Source organism: Theropithecus gelada, chromosome 10 (genome assembly GCF_003255815.1).
Source record: "Theropithecus gelada isolate Dixy chromosome 10, Tgel_1.0, whole genome shotgun sequence".
Taxonomy (NCBI): domain Eukaryota; kingdom Metazoa; phylum Chordata; class Mammalia; order Primates; family Cercopithecidae; genus Theropithecus; species Theropithecus gelada.
In genome coordinates, this window is record NC_037678.1 from 9,211,289 (window position 1) to 9,236,547 (window position 25,259).

Here is a 25,259-nt window from a genome sequence, read left to right on the forward strand (position 1 = left end):
TGTACCAAAAAGAGCAACGCAGGCCCTGCTGGCTGCACCCAGCCGCCAGTTTCCCCCTCCTCCTTCAAGGTTGTCCCTTTCCCAAGCACTCAGGTGAACCTTCACCGGGCTAAGCCAATCAGAATGGTCTTTTTCCCTTGCCAGTGATTGGCTTCGGTAACGGCATGTGACATCATCCTGGTCAATGAGAAAGGAGGGAAAGTCAGCCCAGGGGCTTCTGGTACAGGATTTATTCACGCTGAAACTGGAACACAAGGAAGAATTCCTTTTCCTGCCGCTCTATGCCCAGGTGTAACAAGATGAACACATGGGATAACAGAGCAGAAAGACAGACTAAAGGTATTTAATGACACCTGACCCAGTCCAGGCACAGTGGCTCACGCCTGTAATCCCGGCACTTAGGGAGGCCGAGGCCGGGGGATTGCTGGAGCCCGGGAGTTCGAGACCAGCCTGGGCAATGTGGCGAAACCCCGTCTCTACAAAAAAATACAGAAAATGAGCCGGGCATGGTGGTGCATGCCTGTAGACTCAGCTACTTGGAAGGCTGAGATTGAAGGACCACCTTGCCCATGAGGTCGAGGTTGCAATGAGCTGAGATCATGGACACTGCATCCCAGCCTGCCTAGGCAAGAGAGTGAGACCCTGTCTCAAAAAAAAAAAAAAAAAAAAAAAAAAAAGGCCAGGCTCAATGGCTCACGCCTATAATCCCAGCACTTTGGGAGGCCGAGGCGGGCGGATCACAAGGTCAGGAGATCAAGACCATCCTGGCTAACACGGTGAAACCCAGTTTCTTCTAAAAATACAAAAAAATTAGCAGGGCATAGTGGCGGGCGCCTGTAGTCCCAGGTACTCGGGGAGCTGAGGCAGGAGAATGGCGTGAGCCCAGGAGGCGGAGCTTGCAGTGAGCCGAGATGGCACCACTGCACTCCAGCCTGGGCGACAGAGCAAGACTCCGTCTCAAAAAGAGAAAAAAAAAGAAGTCTGACTCAAAACATTACCTGCTTCCGGAACTGCCCCACCTGGTTTTTTATGTGAGAAAACAAACTCCCATGTTGAGCTAGGAATTCTGTTGCTTGCAGCCAAAAATCTTCCAAATGCTAAAATGTCCTTTCACTTTGACCCAGAAATTTCACTTCCAAGAATTTAATCTATGAAAATCCCTGCACATGTACTCAATTATACTTGCATAGAGATGTAGTATGTACTCAATTATATTTGCATAGGGATGTAGTATGATTATAATTGTTTTGTTTTTGAGACAGGGTCTCTGTCGCCCAAGCTGGAGGTCACTTCAACCTTGACCTCCCAGGCTTAAGCGATCCTCCCACCTCAGCCCCCCAAGTAGCTGGGACCACAGGCACGCACCACCACCCCTGGCTAATTTTTTTTGTATTTTTTGTAGAGACAGTGTTTCACTACATTGCTCAGGCTAGTCTTGAACTCCTGGCCTCAAGGAATCTACCCACCTCAGCCTCCCAGAGTGCTGGGATTACAGGCGTGAGCCACCATGACCAGCCAGGGATGTATTATTATTATTTATTATCATTATTTTAGAGGCAGGGTCTCATTGTATCACCCAGGCTGGAGTGCAGTGGCTCCATCATGGCTCACTTCAGCCTTGACCTCCTCAGCTAAAGTAATCCTCCCACCTCAGCTTCCCCAAGTAGCTGGGACTACAGGTGTAGGACGTATTATTATTATTATTATTATTACTACTTTAAGAGAGTCTCACTCCATTGCCCAGGCTGTAGTGCAGTGGCACAATCTCAACTCATTGCAGCCTCAGCCTCCCGAAAAGCTAGGACTACAGGCATGTGCCACCATGCCCAGCTAATTTTTTGTAGAGACAGGGTTTCACCATGTTGTCCAGCCTGGTCTTGAACACCTGGACTCAGGCGATCTGCCCGCCTCAGCCTCTCAAAGTGCTGGGATTACAGGCATGAGCCACCACGCCCAGCTAGGATTTTTTTTTTTTTTTTTTTTTTTTTTTTTTTTTTTTTGAGACGGAGTCTCGCTCTGTCACCCAGGCTGGAGTGCAGTGGCGCCATCTTGGTTCACTGCAAGCTCCGCCTCCCGGGTTCACGCCATTCTCCTGCCTCAGCCTCCCGAGGATGTATTATTTTTAAGAGTAAGTGGCCGGGCGCGGTGGCTCAAGCCTGTAATCCCAGCACTTTGGGAGGCCGAGACGGGCGGATCACGAGGTCAGGAGATCGAGACCATCCTGGCTAACACGGCGAAACCCCGTCTCTACTAAAAAATACAAAAAACTAGCCGGGCGCGGTGGCGGGCACCTGTAGTCCCAACTACTCGGGAGGCTGAGGCAGGAGAATGGCGTGAACCCGGGAGGCGGAGCTTGCAGTGAGCTGAGATCCGGCCACTGCACTCCAGCCTGGGCGGCACAGCGAGACTCCGTCTCAAAAAAAAAAAAAAAAAAGAGAAGAAACCTTAATGTCTACCACTAAAGGATTAACTTAATTAATTAAATTATACTATATCCATAGCATGGAATACAATGCAGCTATTGAATCTCTATGTATTGTCATGGAGATGCCTCCGTGCATGGTTGAGGAACAAAAAAAGAAGCAGATTTCTCTGTTAGGGGCTCTTCTCACTCTGCCCAGGTCTCAAGACCAACATTCCCAAGCTTCCATTTAAGGGACAGTGCTCCTGCTCTCTTCACTACCCGCTCCCTAGATGAGCTCTTGCATTTCATGATAACATGAGTCATGTTAATGACTCACCTATCTCTTCTTCCTGCCAGGCCCACCCCCCTCCCCAGTATTTCAGCCTCAGATCTCTTTTTTTTTTTTTTTTTTTTTTTGAGACGGAGTCTCGCTCTGTCGCCCAGGCTGGAGTGCAGTGGCGCAATCTCAGTTCACTGCAAGCTCCGCCTCCCGGGCTAACGCCATTCTCCTGCCTCAGCCTCCCGAGCAGCTGGGACTACAGGCGCCCGCCACCAGGCCCGGCAACTTTTTCTGTATTTTTAGTAGAGATGGGGTTTCACCGTTTTAACCAGGATGGTCTCAATCTCCTGACGTCGTGATCCACCCGCCTCGGCCTCCCAAAGTGCTGGGATTACAGGCTTGAGCCACTGCGCCCGGCCAGATCTCTTATCTTCTGAGTAGTGGTACCTGGAAGTCCAATATCCAGGCTGCCTATGACTTCCATGCCTTTCTTAATCCTGCGCCCTCTACCTGGAATGCCTCTGCCACACACACCTTCCCAACTCCTACTCTTCCTTTAAGACCAACTTAGATGCCTCTGTGTTCAAAGTCCTCTTTGGTGCCATCTCAGCTGGATTGGGTGTTTCTCCAACTGAACACATTCCAAACTGAACTCAGCGTCTTCTCCCCTAATCCTACTCCTCTTCCATTATTCCCTGACTCTATTCACAGCTCTGAGCATCATCCTGTTCTCAGCCAACCCCCAGTTTCTTCCACCTTTACCTCATAAATATTTCCCCACCTTGCAGTCCCTCATATCCTCTCCACAAGCATGGCTATCTCTCAGGTCTTCAACATCTCTTGCCAAGTTTCCAATAGGCCCCCTCCAATATGCTCCCATTTAGTGGTCAGGGATATCTGTGTAATGCATACGCCAACGTCACTTCCCCGCTCAAAACCCAAGCGCACACATGCACACATACACACGAATGAATGCAGGCTAAAAACAAAAAAAAAAAGGTGAGGCCGGGCACGGTGACTCATGTTTGTAATCCCAGCATTTTGGGAGGCCGAGGGGGGCGGGTCACTTGAGGTCGGGAGATCGAGACCACGGTGAAACCCCGTCTCTACTAAAAATAGAAAAAATTAGCCGGGCGTGGTGGCGGGCGCCTGTAGTCCCAGCTGCTCGGGAGGCTGAGGCAGGAGAATGGCGTGAACCCGGGAGGCGGAGCTTGCAGTGAGCCGAGATCGCGCCACTGCACTCCAGCCTGGGCGACAGAGCGAGACTCCATCTCAAAAAAAATAAAAATAAAAAAATAAGGTAGTTCTGGGCCAGGCGCAGTGGCTCACGCCTGTAATCCCAGCGCTTTGGGAGGCCAAGGCAGGCGGATCATGAGGTCAGGAGATCGAGACCATCCTGGCCAACATGGTGAAACCCTGTCTCCACTAAAAATACAAAAATTAGCTGGGTGTGGTGGTGCGTCCCTGTAATCCCAGCTACTCAGAAGGCTGAGGCAGGAGAATCGCTTGAACCAGGGAGTCGGAGGTTGCAGTGAGCCGAGATTGTGCCACTGCACTCCAGCCTGGCAACAGAGTGAGACTCCGTCTCAGGAAAAAAAACAAGAGAGAAAAGAAATTAGGGGAGTTCCATTAGACTGCTAGATTTGGTGTTTTAATTGATACTATAATCCAGGAGAACTGCTTTCCTTTGTAAACCCGTGTATTTCACTTTATACTTTTTCTTTTTTTTTTTTTTTTGAGACAGAGTCTCACTCTGTCACCCAGGCTGGAATGCAGTGGCGCGATCTCAGCTCACTGCAACCTCTGCCTCCCAGGTTCAAGCAATTCTCCTGCCTCAGCCTCCCAAGTAGCTGGGATTACAGGAACCCGCCACCACGACCAGTGAATTTTTTATTTTTAGTAGAGATGGGGTTTCACTATGTTGGCCAGGCTGATCTCGAACTCCTGACCTCAAGTGATCCGCCCACCTCGGCTTCCCAAAGTGCTGGGATTACAGATGTGAGCCACCACGCCTGGCCTATACTTTTGTTTTTGTTTTGCTCTGCCACCTAGGCTGTAGTGCAGTGGCGGGATCTCAGCTCACTGCAGCCTCCGCCTCCTGGGCTCCAGCGATCATTTCACCTTCGGCGTCCTGAGTCGCTGGAACCGCAGGCACGCTGCACCATGCCTGGCTAATTTTTTGTACGTTTTTTTTTTTTTTTTTTTTTGAGACGGAGTCTCGCTCTGTCGCCCAGGCTGGAGTGCAGTGGCCGGATCTCAGCTCACTGCAAGCTCCGCCTCCCAGGTTCACGCCATTCTCCGGCCTCAGCCTCCCGAGTAGCTGGGACTACAGGCGCCCGCCACCTCGCCCGGCTAGTTTTTTGTATTTCTTAGTAGAGACGGGGTTTCACCGTGTTAGCCAGGATGGTCTCGATCTCCTGACCTTGTGATCCACCCGTCTCGGCCTCCCAAAGTGCTGGGATTACAGGCTTGAGCCACCGCGCCCGGCCTTTTTGTACGTTTTGTAGAGACAGGGTTTTGCCATGTTGCCTAGGCTGGCACTTTATACATTTAAAAACACGACAGGTCTGAAAAGATTTAGAAACCCTATTCTAACGAATCATATTATTTATCCACCCAGTCATATCAAAGGTAGGTGCTTGTTACCCCACTTTTCACAGAAAAGTGAAGCATGGTGGGGATCTGTGACTTGCCCAAGGCCACATTGTTGCTGAGGAAGAAAGCTGGAGCTACTGGCAGGGCTCCCGGCTCCAGGAATGAATGTGAAATGGCAACCTGCAGCTTGTGTTCTTGTCAACTGGCTCACCTTGAACAGAAACCAAAGTTCAGGAAACTTCCCCAGACCTCCCCAACTCCCTGGTCCCTGCCCCACAAACTAAACTAAGAGTCAGTAGCAAAGCACACTCCTGTTTCCGATGGCAGCATTCTGGTTACAAAGGGCTTCTACTTTCATAATCTTGTCTTACCCTGCCAACAACTTGGGGCCAAACTGCACAGGAATGGTTCAAACCCACATCCCTGTCCCCAGGGGGCCTGGGCTCCAGCTGCTTCTTTTTTTTCTTTTTTTTTTTGAGACAGAGTCTTGCTCTGACGCCCAGGCTAGAGTGAAGTGGCTCAATCTCGGCTCAGTGCAACCTCCACCTCCAAGGTTCAAGCGATTCTCCTGTCTCAGCCTCCAAATAGCTAGGACTACAGGCATGCGCCACCATGCTAAGCTAATTTTTTTTGTATTTTTAGTAGAGACGGGTTTCACCATGTTGGCAAGGCTGGTCTTGAACTCCTGACTTCAAGTGATCCGCACACCTCGGCCTTCCAAATTGCTGAGATTACAGGCGTGAGCGATCGCATCCAGCCTTGCTCCAGCTTCTTCATCAAGACCCACCAGATGTGGTGCTTAAAGTGAGATGCTTAAAATATACCAACTCCTTGGCCGGGCGCAATGGCCCATGCCTGTAATCCTAGCACTTTGGGAAGTCGAGGCGGGCGAATCACAAGGTCAGAAGATTGAGACTATCCTGGCTAACACAGTGAAACCCTGTCTCTACTAAAAATACAAAAAAAAAATTAGCCAGGTGTGGTGGCAGGCACCTGTAGTCCCAGCTACTCAGGAGGCTGAGGCAGGAGAATGGCATGAACCCGGGAGGCACAGGCTGCGGTGAACTGAGATTGCGCCACTGCACTCCAGACTGGGTGACAGAGCGAGACTCCAAAAAAAACAAAAAAAACAAAACTCCCTTTTTAAAACAGTAACAGAAGGTCATTGTAAAAGCTTTGGAAATTATAGGCAAGTATTAAAAAAATAAGCCAGAGTCACCCAGAGGCCCATAGCTCAGAGTGACTGTCTAACACTGCGGCGTACCCTGTTCCTCTTGAGCAGTTAGTTAGTCACTGCTCCTGCTCCCAGGGAACTTGAAAATCCTTGTGGCATCAAGATAGTTTCCAGCGCTGCTCTGCTTGCTTTGGTGCCTGGTGCTGACAGGGAGGCAGGCTGGGCCATGCAATCCACCAGCCCTGGGTTCAAAGCCCAGCACTGTTCCACGCTGGCTTTCAGGGCACCTCCCTGAGCCTCAGTTTTGTCATTTGGGAGACAGGGATGATGATACACACCTGACAAGACAATTTTGCAGATCCACCTGGTGTGCTTCCCCCAGAAGGGGTCAGAAATTCATATTTCTGCTGAACTGGGTGCTGTAGAGAGCACTCACAACAGACATAATTATCCTGTAAGTTTTCAGTCAGTCCATGTTGATTTCTTTGCAGTTTCCCTGCCCAGTCGTGGGCTGTTTGGCAAGGGCTATTCTGTGGCCAACCTGCTACTATTATTCATTTATTCAACAAATAACCATGAAGCACTTTTAGTGCAAAGGGGATCTACCAGGTGCTAGGGGAACATGGTTAATAAAGTCCTTTCCCTGGTGGAGCTTGTCATCCATGGGCAGGAAGACAAATAAACCAGCATGAAATGCACACGACAAGTAAAAATAGAGATCAGAGTCACAAGGAAGCTGAAGCAGGAAGCGTGGCATGGAGTGATGGAAAGCACACTAGGGGCGGGCACGGTGGTTCACGCCTGTAATCCCAGCACTTTGGGAGGCCGAGGTGGGCGGATCACTTGAGGCCAGGAGTTCAAGACCAGCCTGGTCAACATGGTGAAACCCCATCTCTACTAAAAATACAAAAATTAGGCCGGGTGTGGTGGTGGGCACCTCTAATCCCAGCTACTCAGGAGGCTAAGGCAGGAGAATCACTAGAACCCAGGAGGTCAAGGTTGCAGTGAGCCGAGATCACACCACTGTACTCCAGCCAGATTGTCTCAAAACAAGAAAAAAAGAAAGAAAGCAGACTGGGAGTTTAGGGAAGACCGTTAGGGGGAAGCTAGCATTTAAGAGAGACAGGGAGCCAGTCATGGAAGATAGGAGGTGGGGTAAGAGGGCACCTACCTAGCAGGGGACAGGGCACAGGCAATGGCCCCGAGGTGGGAACAAGCTGATAATGTTCCAGGAAAACTCAGAAGGCCAGCGTGGCTGCAACGCCCGAGTGAGGGCAAGCCACGTGGGAGGCAAAGTGCAAGGGGCAGACAAGGCTGGTCCCAGAGCCACTCACAGGCCATGCCGGAAGCCAGGGCTGTGTTTTGCATGTGTCAGGAAACTGCAGGAGACTTTTCAGCAGAAGAGTGACAGGGGCTTATTTATTTTGCAAGAAGATCCTTTGGCTACTGCAGGGAGGATACTGGGAGATTGGTTAGGAGGCTACTGCAGTAGTCCAGGCCTGGATCAAGGCAGACAGTGAAGAAGATTCAGGAATATTCTGAAGGCTATTAAATGATCACAACTGCAACCGCTGCCACAGATTTGACTGGATCAGTACGGCCATTTCACAGAAAAGGAGACAGAAGCCAAGAATGACAAAATAATCGTGCCTCCATCATATAGCCAGCATGAACAGGAGTTGGGAATGAAATTCAGGACTTTGGGCTCCCTGCCCTGCATTCCTCAGCCTGTGGAGGGAGAGGGATGACACAGGGATGCTCCAGGGAGCAAGGGCGTAGCTGAACCAGGGCGACCTCTGAAAACCCCAGGAGGGCCAGAGCCCCCACCTTCCCTGCAGCCCTCACAGGAAGTGCTCAGGGAATGATCATCAGCCGTCCCCAGCACTTCAGTAACACAAACCAATCAGAAGACACGGTTCTTGGTCTCAGGGAATCTAATACCCTGTTCCCCTCCCAAACCACAGTGTGGACTGGGTAGGAAGAGCAGTGGTGGGGTGATGCCTCAGTCTTTTTCTTCTGAAAAACAGGGACACCTCTTACCTTACCTCGAAAGACTGTCATGACAATTAATGAGAGACTGTGGACACAGCAGGACACAAATGGTGGTGGTAGTTAGGATTTCCAGACTGGTAAGAAAAGAGCTTCGAGGAAATGGGAAGTAACTTGAAGGCTGTCTCATGCATGGCAGCTAAGACCTCGGATGCCAGTGGCTTCATGTGACTCCCTTCTCTACCTCAGCTGTGTGATCTCGGAAGTGTTACTTAGTCTTTCTGAGCCTCAGGCTCCTCATCTACAAGATGGGGCTGCCAATGATTGCTCCGGCCTTGAAGAGCTGTTAAGTGGATTCAATAAGAGAATGCATAGGAAATGTCAAGCACGATGCTGGTATACAGTGGTGTTAACTATATGGGGGCTGCTGGTATATGGGTGTTATATGCTGCTATATGGGTGATCGTATCCCCACGATCACCACCAAGCTCGTGTCTCAGCCTCTGATGCTGAGGAGCTGTGATGCTGCAGAACTGAAGTTACCAGATGTTTCTTTTTTCTTTTTTTTTTTTTTTTTTTTGAGACGGAGTCTCGCTCTGTGGCCCAGGCTGGAGTGCAGTGGCCGGATTTCAGCTCACTACAAGCTCCGCCTCCCGGGTTTACACCATTCTCCTGCCTCAGCCTCCCGAGTAGCTGGGACTACAGGCGCCCGCCACCGAGCCCGGCTAGTTTTTTTTTCATATTTTTAGTAGAGACGGGTTTTCACCGTGTTAGCCAGGATGGTCTCGATCTCCTGACCTCGTGATCCGCCCGTCTCGGCCTCCCAAAGTGCTGGGATTACAGGCTTGAGCCACCGCGCCCGGCCTTTACCAGATGTTTCTTAAGGGAACAAGGGTTCTGAATGTCCCTCCCTCTGGGCCTCCATAGCCCGGTGGGGAGACAGCACCAACACAACCGACCGGGCACCAACACAACCAACACGCCTGCAAAGAAACAGTCTCCCTGGGGGGAATGAATTCGGTGGGAAGGAGTCTGTAGCTGGTGCTGACAGACGAAGGAAAACGAGCTTGTTTTCCAGGGGCCGTGAAATGTGATGAAAGGAGCTGACTTCAGGCCCAGCGTGGTGGCTTATGCCTATAATCCCAGCACTTGGGAGGCCGAGGCGGGTGGATCACGAGGTCAGGAGTTCGAGGCCAGTCTGACCAACATGGTGAAACACCATCTCTACTAAAAATACAAAAAAAAAAAAAAAAAAAAATTAGCTGGGTGTGGTGGCATGTGCCTGTAATCCTAGCTACTTGGGAGGCTGAAACAGGAGAACAGCTTGAACCCGGGAGGCAGAGGTTGCAGTGAGCCAAGATCACACCACTGCACTCCAGCCTGGGTGACAGAGGGAGACTCTGTCTCAAAAAAAAAGAAAGGAGCTGACTTCTGTGCAGGCTCCTGGGAGCTGACGCACAGCCATCATCAGCCCAGGCTGAGCCTCCAGCTTGGGGCTGCAGCACCTCCACACCTGCTGTCTGAATAACGTTGGGTCTCCCCTGAGGCTCCTTCCCAGGCCCACACCAGGCCAGCTCTAGAGCCAGACATCCTGGGTTGGCTCTGCAGCTCTGCCCCTTCCGCACTTCATGGAATCTCTCTATGCCACAGTTTCTTCACCTGTAAAATGGGGATAATTATAGTGCCTCCCTATAGGCCTGTTGAAAGAATTAAGTAAAGGCTGGGTGTGGGGGCTCATGCCTATAAACCCAGCACTTTGGGAGGCCGAGGAGGATCGATCACTTGAGATCAGGAGTTCAAGACCAGCCTGGCCAACATGGCGAAACCCCGTCTCTACTGAAAATACAAAAATTAGTTGGGCATGGTGGCGGACACCTGTAATCCCAGCTACTCGGGAGGCTGAGGCAGGAGGATCACTTGAACCCAGGAGGCAGAGGCTGCAGTGAGCCAAGATTGCGCCATTGTACTCCAGCCTGGACCACAAGAGCAAAGCTCCGTCTCAAAAAAAAAAAAAAAAAATTAAATAAGCTAATTTAGGAAAAAGGACTTGCAACAGGGCCTAGAGAATTGCTGGTCCAGTGATTGCTAAATTAATACAAATTTTTAAACACTTCTAGCTCCCTTCATCTGAGTTTCTTATCCTAATCCCCAGGCATGGGTTATCATTAAATATCATCAGATCTCAGGGCTCCTTTTTAGAAGGGGAAACTGAGGCCCAGAGAATCAAAAGGATCATGATGGCAGAGCCTGACTTGAACTCAAAGTCATATATCTGCCCACTAGACTGTGGCTGTACCAGGTGACCTGTTCTTCTTTTTTTTTTTTTTTTTTTTTTTTTTTTTTTTTTTTTTGAGACGGAGTCTCGCTCTGTAGCCCAGGCTGGAGTGCAGTGGCCGGATCTCAGCTCACTGCAAGCTCCGCCTCCCGGGTTTACGCCATTCTCCTGCCTCAGCCTTCCCGAGTAGCTGGGACTACAAGCGCCCGCCACCGCGCCCGGCTAGTTTTTTGTATTTTTTAGTAGAGACGGGGTTTCACCGTGTTCGCCAGGATGGTCTCGATCTCCTGACCTCGTGATCCGCCCGTCTCGGCCTCCCAAAGTGCTGGGATTACAGGCTTGAGCCACCGCGCCCGGCCGACCTGTTCTTCTTTATACATCCCTGCCTTTGTCCATCTCAATGCCTCTGCTTAGAACACCCTTTCTCTGGCTTTTCAACCTATCTTTCAGATGTTCAAATGGCACTTCTAGGAAGACCTTCCACTCCTGGGCAAAATAAACCTTCCTCCTCTACGCTGGGGCATAATTCAATTTGACAACACAATGGCTGAGTGTGTCATCCTGGCATTGCCTCTGGGGCTGGAGGCACAGAGGGTGAATCAGACCCACTTCCTGTCCTTGGGAAGCTCAGATTAATGGTCCATATCTATCTCATCCCAAGCTCCAAGCTCCTCCAGGGTGCTGAGCCAGCACCTAGCAGGCACTAAGGAACCAAACTTGCTCAAATCCCCAAGCTCAGGGACCGGTCCTCCTTCCACTGCCCTTCTGCTTTCTGCAGTTAGAAACCTATTGAGAGTGCTTTCACTGGGCCAGCCCCGCGGGGCCCTGGGACACAGAGCCAGTTTAGGAGAACTCCTTGGTCTTGGGGAGCCTGCTGACAGTGCTACCCTAGTTGCATTTGCTAATTCAGACCATCTGGTCTGTTTTTGTTTTTTGAGACGGAGTTTCACTCTGTCGCCCAAGCTGGAGTGCAGTGGCATGATCTTGTCTCATTGCAACCTCCACCCCCCAGGTTCAAGAGATTCTCCTGCCTCAGCCTCCCAAGTAGCTGGGATTATAGGCACCCAACACCATACCCAGTTAATTTTTTTTTTTTGAGACAGAATCTCACTCTGTCACGAGGCTGGAGTGCAGTGGTGCGATGTTGGCTCACTGCAACCTCTGCCTCCCGGGTTCAAGCGATTCTCCTGCCTCAGCCTCCCAAGTAGCTGGGATTATAGGTATGCACCGCCACACCTAGCTAATTTTTGTACTTTTAGTAGAGGCGGGGTTTCACCATGTTGGCCAGGATGGTCTCAATCTCTTGACCTCGTGATCCGCCCACCTCGGCCTCCCAAAGTGCTGGGATTACAGGCATGAGCCACTGCAGCTGGCCAATTTTTGTGTTTTTTTTTTTTTTTTTTTTTTTTTTTTTTTTTTTGAGACGGAGTCTCGCTGTGTCGCCCAGGCTGGAGTGCAGTGGCGCGATCTCGGCTCACTGCAAGCTCCGCCTCCCGGGTTCACGCCATTCTCCCGCCTCAGCCTCCGAGTAGCTGGGACTACAGGCGCCCGCCACCACGCCCGGCTAGTTTTTTGTATTTTTAGTAGAGACGGGGTTTCACCATGTTAGCCAGGATGGTCTCGATCTCCTGACCTCGTGATCCACCCGCCTCGGCCTCCCAAAGTGCTGGGATTACAGGCTTGAGCCACCGCGCCCGGCCCAATTTTTGTGTTTTTAGTGGAGACTGGGTTTCGCCATGTTGCCAGGGCTGGTCTTGAACTCATGACCTCAAGTGATCAGCTTGCCTCGGCTTCCCAAAGTGCTGGGATTACAGGCCAGTCCCTGTTGTTGCTTACGTATCTGAGAGGAAGGTGGTGCAGAGGTCAGGAGCACACTCAAGAGTCAAGAAGGCCTGGATTCAAATCCTGCAGATTGACCTTGGGCTGGGCACACAAATTCTGTGTTTCTCAATTTCTTCATCTGTGAAATGGAGATTACAGTGCCTACCCCTCATGGAGCTACTATAACAATTACAGAGAATGTAAGTCAACCTTCCAGCACAGAAGCAATTGTGGCTAACCCACCCTGGCAAGCCTCCCCATTCTTTCAAGTTCAAATTCTACTTCCTAGAAGAAGACTTCTCTAACTTTTTCAGGTAACCTTGAGCTCTCTTCTCTCCACTCCCACTGCATTGACACCATAATTCTTGTGTTCTCATTGATTCACTGGAGTGAAGTTTCTCTTTCCAGCCAGATAATAAATGACAAAGTCAGTTGCAAACCTGCCCCACAGCATCTCACAAGAGGCACTTGAAAAGTAACTTGCGGCCGGGCGCGGTGGCTCAAGCCTGTAATCCCAGCACTTTGGGAGGCCGAGACGGGCGGATCACGAGGTCAGGAGATCGAGACCATCCTGGCTGACACGGTGAAACCCCGTCTCTACTAAAAAATACAAAAAACTAGCCGGGCGAAGTGGCGGGCGCCTGTGGTCCCAGCTACTCGGGAGGCTGAGGCAGGAGAATGGCGTGAACCCGGGAGGCGGAGCTTGCAGTGAGCCGAGATCTGGCCACTGCACTCCAGCCTGGGTGACAGAGCAAGACTCCGTCTCAAAAAAAAAAAAAGAAAAGTAACTTGCAGATGGGCATAAGGTGGCTCACGCCTGTAATCCCGGCACTTTGGGAGGCCGAGGTGGGCAGATACGTTGAGCCCAGGAGTTCACTTGAATCCAGATATGTTGAGCCCAGGAATCACTTGAACCCAGGAGGCAGAGGTTGCAGTGAGCTAAGATCCTGCCACTGCACTCCAGCCTGGGTAACAGAGTGAGACTCTGTCAAAAAAAAAAAAAAAAAAAAGAAAGAAACAGGGCCGGGCGCGGTGGCTCAAGCCTGTAATCCCAGCACTTTGGGAGGCCGAGACGGGTGGATCACGAGGTCAGAAGATCGAGACCATCCTGGCGAACACGGTGAAACCCCGTCTCTACTAAAAAATACAAAAAAAAACTAGCCGGGCGAGATGGCGGGCGCCTGTAGTCCCAGTTACTTGGGAGGCTGAGGCAGGAGAATGGCGTAAACCCGGGAGGCGGAGCTTGCAGTGAGCTGAGATCCGGCCACTGCACTCCAGCCCGGGCGACAGAGGGATCCTTCGCCAAAAAAAAAAAAAAAAAAAAAAAGAAAGAAACAAAGAAAGTAACTTGTAGCAGCCAGGTTTGGTGGCTCATGCCTGTAACCCTATCCCTTTGGGAGGCCAAGGCAGGAGGATTGCCTGAGCCGAGCCAGCAGACTGAGTTACAATTGTGCTACTGTACTCCAGCCTGGGTGACAGAGTGAGACCTTGTCTCAAAATAAAAAATGAAAAGAAGGCCAGGCAGGGTGGCTCACGCCTGTAATCCCAGCACTTTGGGAGGCCGAGATAAGAGAATGGTGTGAAACCAGGAGGCGGAGCTTGCAGTGAGCCAAGATCTCACCACTGCACTCCAGCCTGGGCAACAGAGCAAGACTCCGTCTCAAAAAAATAAATGAAAATAAAAAATAAAAAGAAAAGTAACTTGCTAAGGTGGCCCAGGACTCTGGGAAAGGGTGACGATTCGGAGCCAGAAAACTGGGTGGGAATCCTACCTCTGCTATCTGACTTTCCGGCAAGACTCACAATTCGGCCTAAGGTCTCTCATCTGGAAAATGTCTACCTGACACAGTTGCTATGGAGGACAGATGAGCCAACACATGTGAAAGCCCTTTTGTTATAAACTAAAAAGTGATATTTAAGGGATTATTATTTTCAGATTGAGGGATTATTTTCAGATTCTCTATCCATGTCTCAACTGACGTCTCAGCTTTCCTACTAAGACTGGAGACATCAGCGCATCCCACCAAGCTTCTTAGCCCCGCAGTAATCTACCAAAACCTCCATTCCTGTCTAACCTATACAAAAGCCAGCAGCTAAGAACACACAGCACCTACGGAACAGAAACTTTATCCCAGCTCAGGGACAACAAAGTCTCTCTCCCATCATCCCTCCTGGACAGGCTCTTTCTTCCCACCTTAAGTCTCCCCACTTCTCAAACATGCTCCATCCGAGTGTTGACCAGGTGTCATTTCCACCTTGCAGTCCAACTTCTGTGGGAGGTGAACATGCTTGGAAAGAAGACCACCACGGAGGGGATGGCTGTACGTGTGTGGGGGAAGTATTGGTAGTAGAACTAAAGATTCCATCCGCCAGCATTTTGTGTCCAACACAGTTGCTATATGTACTATAATTATCTCATTTGTGTGAAAATTCAAGGATCTGCATGCTGCTATTTTCATCAGGCTGAACTGCAGATGCTGAAGAATATGGCAAGAAGTTGGGGTTCAAAGTCTGATGCCAAAGCTAGCAACCCGAGAAATAAAACCGCTGACCACCAGCTCCCCACTCACGCCCAGTCCCCTTTCGAGTCCCCAGACTCCCCACGCAGGGCCCTAGCCCCCTAGTCTTCCCCCTCAATTCCCTGTTGGCAACACGGCCATCGGGTTCTATCAGAGTGAGCTGTTTTTATGATTATTTTTCCCCCTGGGAAAACGGCTTTGTCTGTGAAAGTCCCCCCAACCAGGCGCCTTATAAACACCCAAAACAGACAGAGTTAAGGAGAAAGGAGGGGAAAGGAGGAGGGAGCAAGCCCGGAGGGGGGCCCTCAGGCTCACTGCGGGCAGGATGGGGGTATAAGGCCGGGGTCGGCGGCCCCCAGGCCCCCAGCCCCGTCAGGGCGCCCCCTCCCCAGACGCCAGAGCCGGGATCGGCAGCCCCCTAGCATTCCCTGGACTGCCGCGGGCCTCCCACAGGCCTCGGAGTCCACAGACTGATCCTGCGACCGGAAACGCCCCCCTGCCCAGCAGGCCCAGACCGCGCCCCCCTGTCCTGCCGCCCCCTTCCCGCGGGCCCGGCTGCAGGCCCCGGATCCCCGGGCTCGCGTGGCCGCCGCAGCCGAAAGGGGCGGCCCGTCGGGCGGCCCCGCTCCCCGGCCCTCGACGCGGCCCCTCCAACTGCGGGTGCTGCGGGGCCAAGGCGAACACAAAAGGAAGGGGGGCCCTGCCACTGACGCCCCTGCCAGCCCCCGAGACCCTCTGCGCGGGGTCGGCAAAGCATCTGGGCGCCCCAGAAGCTCCGGACGCCGAAGAGAGAGGCCCCACGAAAATTTCAAGACACCTCCTGGGGGCTGCAGGGGCGGCCGAGTCTCCCCAGCGCCAGGTGCCCCCGGCCGCACGGTAACTTTGAAACTTTGGGGCAGGGCATGGGGACCGGGATCCCCAAAAAGGAGGAAGGAAATGGGGGTTTAGAGACGATTTATTTTTTGCAAAATCCCACTTTCCAGGTGGCCCAGCACGCGGCCCCGGCCTGGACAGGGCTCTCTGCGCCTCTTCCCCAGCCCAGCCCGGCCCGGCCCGGGCGTCCCCGAACCCTCGCGCGCGGGCGGCCCCGGACGCGGTGGCCCCGACCTCTGCCCCGCGGGGCTCGGGCCGCGCCAAGCACTTACCTCCGCCGGGCTGCGCTCCCCGCGGGCCTGCGCCGAGCCCGATAAATGGTATGCTATGACTAGAGGTATGATTACGTTATTATTATTAGTAATAATAAGAGTAAATGTTATTTAATTACGGGCGGCCGCATCCTGCTCCCGGCGCCGCCGCCCCGGCAGCTCCGTCCATGTGGCTCTGGAGCGCTTTACTTTCATTTCCAGCCCCTCGGCCGGCCGCTCGCGGCAGCACCCGCTGGAGGCACCGTTTCCCTGCAGCTCTTCCTCCTCGGGTCCTAGAGAGCGCGGCTCCCGTCGCCTCGCCGCGCCCGGGGTGGGCGGCGCGGGCTGCGCACCTGGGGAGAAGGGGGTGGGCGAGTCGGAGAAGCCCCATTCCCCGTCGAAAGCTCAAGCCTGGAATTCACCTTTATTTTCTTTAAAAGTGTCCTGCCTTTTAGGGGGGTTTCCTGTGGCAGTTCTGCATTTCTGGGCTAATGCTGCTTAAACCCAGCGCCTCCGCCCTTCCCCATCTGTGTCAAAAGCCCCCCCTCCGGCTTCCAGGTGCTTTCATGAAAGGCTGCCCAAAACCCTTCTCACAGATGGGAACTGGAGACACAGGAAAATCAGGACCTCGCTTGGCTGGAGTTTTATGTATAGCATGTTAAAAAATATTGAATGACACTTGTTAAAGAGTATAAGGCCGACTTTATTGGCATCATGATGGATGTAGGGACCACTGCAGTGGGTTTTGCGGTCGCGGAGAGTATTTGGGCTCAATTCAGAATTCAGCATGGGCAATGGGAATTTATAAGGAAGGAGCAAAGCCACTGATTGAGGGCCAATGCATAGGAAACTGCATCAGAGATAAAAGAGGATTCTGGCGTAAACCCATCTAACAAGATTCTGGCTGAAGACAGGCCAAGGTGATCACACATCACCTGAGGGATTGTGGAGAATGAGGAACCTGATTAGATATTGACAATCAGGGCTGGGTGCAGTGGCTCACGCCTGTAATCTCAGCACTTTGGGACGCCGAGACGGGCGGATCACCTGAGGTCAGGAGTTCAAGACCAGCCTAGCCAACGTGGTGAAACCCCGTCTCTACAAAAATACCAAAACTAGCCAGGCTTAGTGGTGGGTGCCTGTAATCCCAGCTATTCAGGAGGCTGAGGCAGAAGGATCACTTGAACCCCGGAGGTGGAGGTTGCAGTGAGCCAAGGTTGTGCCGTTGCACTCCAGCCTGGGAGACACAGTGAGACTCCATCTCAAAAAATAATAATATTAATAAAAAGATATTGACAATCAGGTTTGGAGAATGGGGGAGTCTAGCTAAACCAACTTAGCAGGATTCTTACCAAAAGTGGACAGTGTGGCCCAGGGGCAGTGGCTCACACCTGTAATCCCGGCACTTTGGGAGGTTTAGGCAGGAGGATCACTTGAGCCCAGGAGTTCAAGACCAGCCTGGGCAACATAGTGAGACCCCATCTCTACAAAAAATTAAAGAATTAGCTGGCATGCGCCTGTAGTCCCAGCTACTCTGGAGGCTGAGGCAGGAGGATCACTTGAGGCCAGGAGTTTGAGGCTGCAGTGAGTGATGATCATGCCACCTGCACTCCAGCCAGGGTAAGAGAGCAAGGCCCTGTCCCTAAAAACAAAACAAAAAACTGGACAATGTAAAGATGAACACAGAAGTCCAAAAGTCAAGGCCTAGTTGAAAAGTTCAGGGGAGCCTAGAGTTTAGTCAAGGAGAGAATCTTTGCCAGGGATATTTCTAGAAAGGATTTGAGGCTGCTTAGAAGGCCTACTAGGTAAGGGGAGATTAACCAGACAGACCAGCTATGCATATCCATGATACTGCCTCAGGACTGGTGAAGAGCCTACATTTGAATCCATAGCTCATGATCCAAAGAGTGTTCATTTATCACTACCTGCCCCATTAATTCTTGGAGGACTCTCTCAAGAGTTCTCTCAGATTTCCTTCTTAATCCTCTTCATTTTACACACATGCACACATACACACATGTGTATATATTTTTAATTTATTTCAGATCAGCTGTGAGCTTGGCAGACTTTATCTTTACAAATGTTATCTCTTCCACAAGCATTTGTGCCAGACACAATCTTAGGAACTGGGGATATAACAGTGAACCGAATTTTAAATATTTAAATGCACTGTGGTAAGTTCTAGGAGAGACAAGAACCCGGAGCTGTGTTTACCTTTTTTTTTTTTTGAGACAGGATCTGACTCTGTTGCGCAGGCTGGAGGATAGTAGCATGATTATGGCTCACTGCAGTCTCCAGCTCTCCAGCTCCTGGGCTTAAATGATCCTCTGGCCTCAGCCTCCCAAGTAGCTGAGACCACAGGTACACATCCCTACACCTGGCTAATTTTTAAAATTTTTTGTAGAGATAGGGTCTCATGTTGTCCAGTCTGGTCTCCAACTCCTGGACTCGAGTGATCCTCCTCCTGCCTCGGCCTCCCAAAGTGCTGGGATTATAGGTGGCTGACAGCTGTAATCCCAGCACTTCAGGAGGCTGAGGTGGGAAGATTCCTTGAGCTCAGGAGTTCTAGACCAGCCTTGGCAACACAGTGAGATTCCATCTCTCTTTTTTTTTTTTTGAGCAAGGTCTCACTTTGTCACCCAGGCTGGAGTGCAGTGGCACAATCCTGGATCCCTGCAACCTCTGCCTCCCGGGTTCAAGCGATTCTCATGCCACAGCCTCCTGAGTAGCTGGGATTACAGGAATGTGCCACCCTGCCCAGCTAAGTTTTTTGCATTTTTTTTAAATGGAGATGGAGTTTTGCAATGTCAGCCAGGCTGGTCTTGAACTCCTGGTCTCAAATGATACACCCACCTTGGCCTCCCAAAGCGCTGGGATTACAGGCACGAGCCACCACACCCAGCCTGTGAGATACTATCGCTAGAAAAAATCAAAAAATTAGTGAGGTGTAGTGACACAGGTGTGTGTTTCCAGCTACTTAGCAGGCTGAGGTGGGAGGCTTGCTTGAGCCCAGGAGACTGAGGCTGCAGTGAGCCGTGATTGCGCCATTGCACTCCAGCCTGGGCGACAGAGCAAGACCCTGCCAAAAAAAAAAAAAAAAGAAAAAAGAAAGCCTCTGGCATGAAGAAGGTAGATGCTTTTGTCCAGATCTGAAAACAGAATTCAGTGGCCATCAGACATTTCTGCTGTTTAGTGGGAAATCAACCCTTAAGACACCTGGGATAGATGCAAGATCATGGGCTAGAGGCAGTGAGAGGCTGCGCCTGGCAATTTAGGGAGGCTGGATGGTGTGGTGCTTATGTCACTAAGGCAATTATTAGGAGGACCAAGGTCCCCAGCCCTGCCACTCGCTGGCTGTGTGACCTTGGCAATCTAGCAGTATCAATTTCTTCATTTGTAAGATAAGGATCAGGAAACTGCATCCACATAAAGTTTGACTTAAGGATTTTAATGAAATACGAGCGTGGTGGCTCACGCCTGTAGTCCCAGCACTTTGAGAGGCCAAGTTGCGAGGCTTGCTTGAGTCAGGAGTTCAAGACCAGCCTGGCCAACATGGTGAAACCCTGTCTCTACTAAAAATACAAAAATTAGCCAGGCATGGTGATTCAGTGCGCCTGTAGTCTCAGCTACTCAGGAAGCTGAGGTAGGAGAATCCCTTGAACCCTGGAAAAGGAGGTTGCAGTGAGCTGAGATTGTACCCCTGCGCTCCAGCCTGGGCGACAAAGACTCCATCTTAAAAAAAAAAATGGCAGGGGGTGGGGGATTATAGTGAATAATGTCTGTAAACCATGTAGTGAAGGCTGAATAAATATAAATGTCAGGCTGGGCATGGTGGCTCACTTTGGGAGGCTGAGGTGGGCGAATTACCTGATGTCAGGAGTTCGAGACCAGGCTAGCCAATGTGGTGAAACCCCATCTCTACTAAAAATACAAAAATTAGCTGGGTGTGGTGGCGGGCACCTGTAATTCCAGCTACTCGGGAGATTGAGGCAGGAGAATCACTTGAACCCGTGAGGTGGAGGTTGCAGTGAGCCGAGATTGCACCATTGTACTCTAGCCTGGGCAACAAGAGCAAAACTCTGTCTCAAAAAAAAATAAAATTATATATATACACACATATATGTGTGTGTGTGTATCAGTTCACACACCCCCTAGGCAATTTACAATGAAACACCCTTGACAACTTATCACATTTACCACCATGGTTATCATTCTCATTTCATCGATGAGGATGCTGAGGCCAGTTGGATTGCTGCATTTTGCCTCAAGTGAACTAGGTGGCAAATGGTCTGGTGATTCCACCACCCCAGGTTGCTGGTGAAATAACAAACACATATCCTTGAAGAGGACTGTCCATCATTCACTGGGGATTCAGCGGGACACCAGCCTCCTATCTCTTCAAGTTGGTACCAACTTGTTCAATTGTTTGGGGGACCCCAACCAGAGGTGAGGAGGCTTGGAGAAAAGGGCTGAAAGGAGGCTGGGCGCGGTGGCTCACACCTGTAATCCCAAAACTTTGGGAGACCAAGGTGGGTGGATCACCGAGGTCAGGAGTGTTGGGGTCCGTGCCGGGGGTGGTAGAGAATGAAAGAACACACAAAAGACAAAGACACACAGAGAACATGGCGGCCGCGCTCAGAGCCTCCGCCTCACTTTATTTATGCTCCATAAACCCCACGTCAGCAGAAAGAATGCAATGCAAAACAAACTTTCTTTTCCCAGATGTAACCTTCTACTCAGTTCTTTGTTTCTATGCTCTTCTTTATCTGCCCGCCTTCTTGGCGCCTACGGGAGTTCATTAAAAGTTCAATTGGAGATACTGTCCTTGAGCCCTATCTATTCTCAGCATACTGTTTTCAAAGGCCCCTGCACAGGAGTTTGAGAACAGCCTGGCCAATGTGGTGAAACCCCGTCTCTACTGAAAATACAAAAATTAATCCGGCATGGTGGCACATGCTTATAGTCCCAGCTACTTGGGAGGCTGAGGCAGGAGAATTGCTTGAACCTGGGAAGTAAAGGTTGCAATGAGCCGAGATCGCGCCACTGCACTCCAGCCTGGGTGGCAGAGCGAGACTCCATCTCAAAAAAAAAAAAAAAAAATTCGTATGTTGAATCTCTAATCCCTAATTTGATGGTATTAGGAGGTGGGGACTTTGGGAGATAATTAGGTCATGAAAATGGAACCCTGATGAATGGAATTAGTGCTCTTATAAGAGACACTGGGGAGATGATCTCTCTCTCTGCCAGGTGAGGATACAGCAAGAAAGCAGCCATCTATAAACCAGAAAGGCAACCCTCACCAACAACCTGACCATGCTGGGACCCTGGTCTTGGACTTCCAGCCCCCAGATCAGTGAGATGGCTACTGCTTAAGCCATCCAGTCTATGGTATTTGTCATGCAGCCTGAGGTGACTAAGACCGGGGTAATATGAGCACTGTACTCGATGGGGCATGGTGGCTTACCCAAAATCCCAACACTGGGAGGCCGAAGTGGGCAGATCACTTGAGCCCAGGAGTTTGAGACCAGCCTGGGCAACATGACAAAACCCTAACTCTGCAAAAAATACAAAAAATTGGCGGGTGCGGTGGCTCATGCCTGTAATCCCAGCACTTTAGGAGGCCAACGCCGGGCATGGTAGCTCACACCTATAATCCCAGAACTTTGGGAGGCCAAGGTGGGCGGATCACCTGAGGTCAGGAGTTTGAGACCAGCCTGACAAATATGGTGAAACCCCATCTCTACTAAAAATACAAAAATTAGCCAGGTGTGGTGGTGCACACCTGTAATCCCAGCTACTTAGGAGGCTGAGACAGGACAATAGCTTGAACCTGGGAAGCAGAGATTGCAGTGAGCAGAGATCACGCTATTGCACTCCAGCCTGGGTAACAGAGCAAGACTTGGTCTCAAAACAACAATAACAACAAAAAATTAGCCAAGTGTGGCCGGGCGTGGTGGCTCATGCCTGTAATCCCAGCACTTTGGGAGGCCAAGGCGGGTGGGTCATGAGGTCAGGAGTTTGAGACCAGCCTGACCAACATGGAGAAACCCCATCTCTACTAAAAATACAAAATTAGCCGGGCATGGTGGCATGTGCCTGTAATCCCAGCTACTCAGGAGGCTGAGGCAGGAGAATCACTTGAACCCGGGAGGCAGAGGTTGCGGTGAGCCGACATCACACCATTGCACTCCAGCCTGGGCAACAAGAGCGAAACTCTGTCTGAAAAAAAATAAATAAATAAATAAAAATTTAAAAATAAATTAAAAGTAAAATAAAATAAAAATACAAAAAGTAGCCAGGCATCGTGGCACATGCCTGTAATCCCAGCTACTCAGGAGGCTGAAGCAGGAGAATCTCTTGAACCCAGAAGGCAGAGGTTCAAGAGAACCTCCTCTTAGTAAGCCAATATTGCACCACTGCATCCCAGACTGGGAGACAGAGTGAGACTCCACCAAAAAAAAAAAAAAAAGGAATTATTATTTTTTTAAGATTGGAGTCTCACTCTGTCAATGCGGCTGGAGTGCTGTGGTGTAATCTTGGCTCACTGCAATCTCCACCTCCTGGGTTCAAGCGATTCTCCTGCCTAGGCCTCCCAAGTAGCTGGGACCACAGGCACGTGCCACCATGTCCAGCTAATTTTTTTGTATTTTTAGTAGAGACCATATTGGTCAGGCTGGTCTTGAACTCCTGACCTCGTGATCCGCCCACCTCGGCCTCCCAAAGTGCTAGGATTACAGGCTTGAGCCACCGTGCCCGGCCGATGAAGGAATTATTAAAAGAGAAGATAATCTGCCAGAAACCATTTGGTACTGGGAAATCCTCCATAAATATTAGAGCAGAATGTAAGCTCCTCCATAGACACCATCCTTTTCAATCCTTTTCAATCTCTTTCATCACTGGATTTTCAGGAGCTGGAATGGTGCCTGTTGGAACATAGATGTTTGATAACTATTTGTAGAACAAATGAATTATTTTAATGATATTTCTCAAAGTTAAAAAAATAGTTTGCTCTAGTGGGAAGTCCCTGGCTTGAGCCCTGAGAAAGATGTAGTTCAAGTGTCCTTCATAGATGATGCAGCCAACCCACTCCCGCCAGTGGAGGGGACCCTCAGGGAGGCTGCCTTGCCCTGCAGGTGGGCTGACCCATCTCTCTCCAGGGGCCACAGGCGAGCACCCCATTGGGTGTTGGGAATATCTCTCCACATTCCTCACATGTCTGGCATACTTTAGCCATTTGTTTTTGATCTGACTAAATAGCAAGTCAGCAGCCTTGGTCTGTTTTCAGGAATCCAACATAAATATTATTATTTATTCCATTTACAATTGGCAATTAAGTTTGTTTTCAGGCACCAGAATGGAATTTAAAACACTCAGTTAAGTAAACCAGACTAATCAGAGGCAGCCTGCTTTTGTCTTGGAAACATTCTTTACAAAAACAACAAAAGAAGCCTGCACTGTTAACAGAGAAAGGCCTGGAACACTCTCTGCTTCTCCTGATTCCCCCTTAAACTCACCTCGCACTCACGAGTGAAGTATGTATGTTGAAAACAACCACAGAAGGCCAGAAATGGTGGCTCACACCTGTAATCCCAGCACTTTGGGAGGCCAAGGTGGGTGGATCTCCTGAGGTCAGGAGTTCTAGACTGGCCTGGCCAACACGGTGAAACCCCATCTCTACTAAAAATACAAAAATTAGCTGGGCATGGTGGTAGCCACCTGTAATCCCAGCTACTCAGGAGGCTCAGGCAGGAGAATCGCTTGAACCCGGGAGGCAGTGGATGCAGTGAGCCGAGATCGTGCCATTGCACTCCAGCCTGGGCGACAGAGCAAGACTCCGTCTCAAAAATAATAATAATAATAATAAAAATAATAATAATAATAGAAAAGGACCCTAGAGACCTGGCTTCTATTCTCTTTCTCTTTCTCTCTCTCTCTCTCCTTTTTTCTTCGAGACAGGGTCTTTTTCTGTCATTCAGGCTGGAGTGCAGTGGCCTGACCATGGCTCACTGCAACCAACCTCCACCTTCTGGGCTCAAGGATCCTCCTGCATCAGCCTCCCTGGTAGCTGGGACTCCAAGTATGTACCACCATGTCTGGCTAATTGTTTTTAATAGAGACAGGGTCTCACTATGTTGCCCAGGCTGGTCTCAAATCCTGGGCTCTGGCAGTCTTCCTGTCTTGGCCTCCCAAAGTGCTTGCATTACAGCTGGTTGTGAGCCACCGTGCCCAGCCTTGTCTCATGTGTAAGTCAAACTGTAACTTGGGCCTGAGTTCTTCATTTGTTGAAATAAGGAACAAGATAGTCTTGGATGACACCATCCATTTGTCAAAGACTATGGTTATACTTCTTGGGCCAGGCAGACTAGCTGTCAGGTGATAACTTGAAAGAGAGAAAGCTGTAAAAAGGGCTGGAAGGAGAGAGAAGATAAGTAGTGTGTTGCTTGGAAACAGTGATTTTTTTTTTTTTTTTTTTTTTTTTTTGAGGCAGAATTTTGCTTTTGTTGCCTAGGCTGGAGTGTAATGGCCTGATCTTGGCTTACTGCAACCTCCGCCTCTCAGGTTCAAGAGATTCTCCTGCCCCAGCCTCCCGAGTAGCTGGGATTACAGGTATCCGCCACCATGCCCAGCTAATTTTTTGTATTTTTAGTAGAGATGGGGTTTCACCATGTTGGCCAGGCTGATCTCAAACTCCTGACCTCAGGTGATCCACCCACCTCGGCCTCCCAAAGTGCTGGGATTACAGGCATGAGCCACCGTGCCTGGCCAGAAACAGTGATGATTCTTGATTCTCCTGACTTGCTGGGCACCCTTGGGCAAACCCCCTGTTCCTTTTCAAACCCCAGTCTCCCCATTTGTAAAGAGGTTTAAGATAGAATCAGGAGACCGGGCGCGGTGGCTCAAGCCTGTAATCCCAGCACTTTGGGAGGCCAAGATGGGTGGATCACAAGGTCAGGAGATTGAGACCATCCTGGCTAACACGGTGAAACCCCGTCTCTACTAAAAAAATACAAGCCGGGTGCGGTGGCTCACGCCTGTAATCCCAGCACTTTGGGAGGCCGAGGCGGGCGGATCACGAGG

At 50.5% G+C, this 25,259-nt stretch overlaps 2 protein-coding genes across 2 annotated transcripts in view; one reads left to right on the forward strand and one right to left on the reverse strand.

The window, feature by feature from the left end:
- The window catches only part of ZC3H7B (zinc finger CCCH-type containing 7B), a 66,543-nt gene extending 49,915 nt beyond the window's left edge, over positions 1-16,628 (reverse strand). Inside the window, exon 1 of the mRNA XM_025400396.1 lies at positions 16,203-16,628. The gene's annotated coding sequence lies outside the window, so the exon portion shown is untranslated. The remainder of the gene's footprint in view (positions 1-16,202) is intronic.
- The window catches only part of RANGAP1 (Ran GTPase activating protein 1), a 55,169-nt gene continuing 44,681 nt past the window's right edge, over positions 14,772-25,259 (forward strand). Inside the window, exons 1-2 of the mRNA XM_025400403.1 lie at positions 14,772-15,560; positions 15,751-15,933. The gene's annotated coding sequence lies outside the window, so the exon portion shown is untranslated. The remainder of the gene's footprint in view (positions 15,561-15,750; positions 15,934-25,259) is intronic.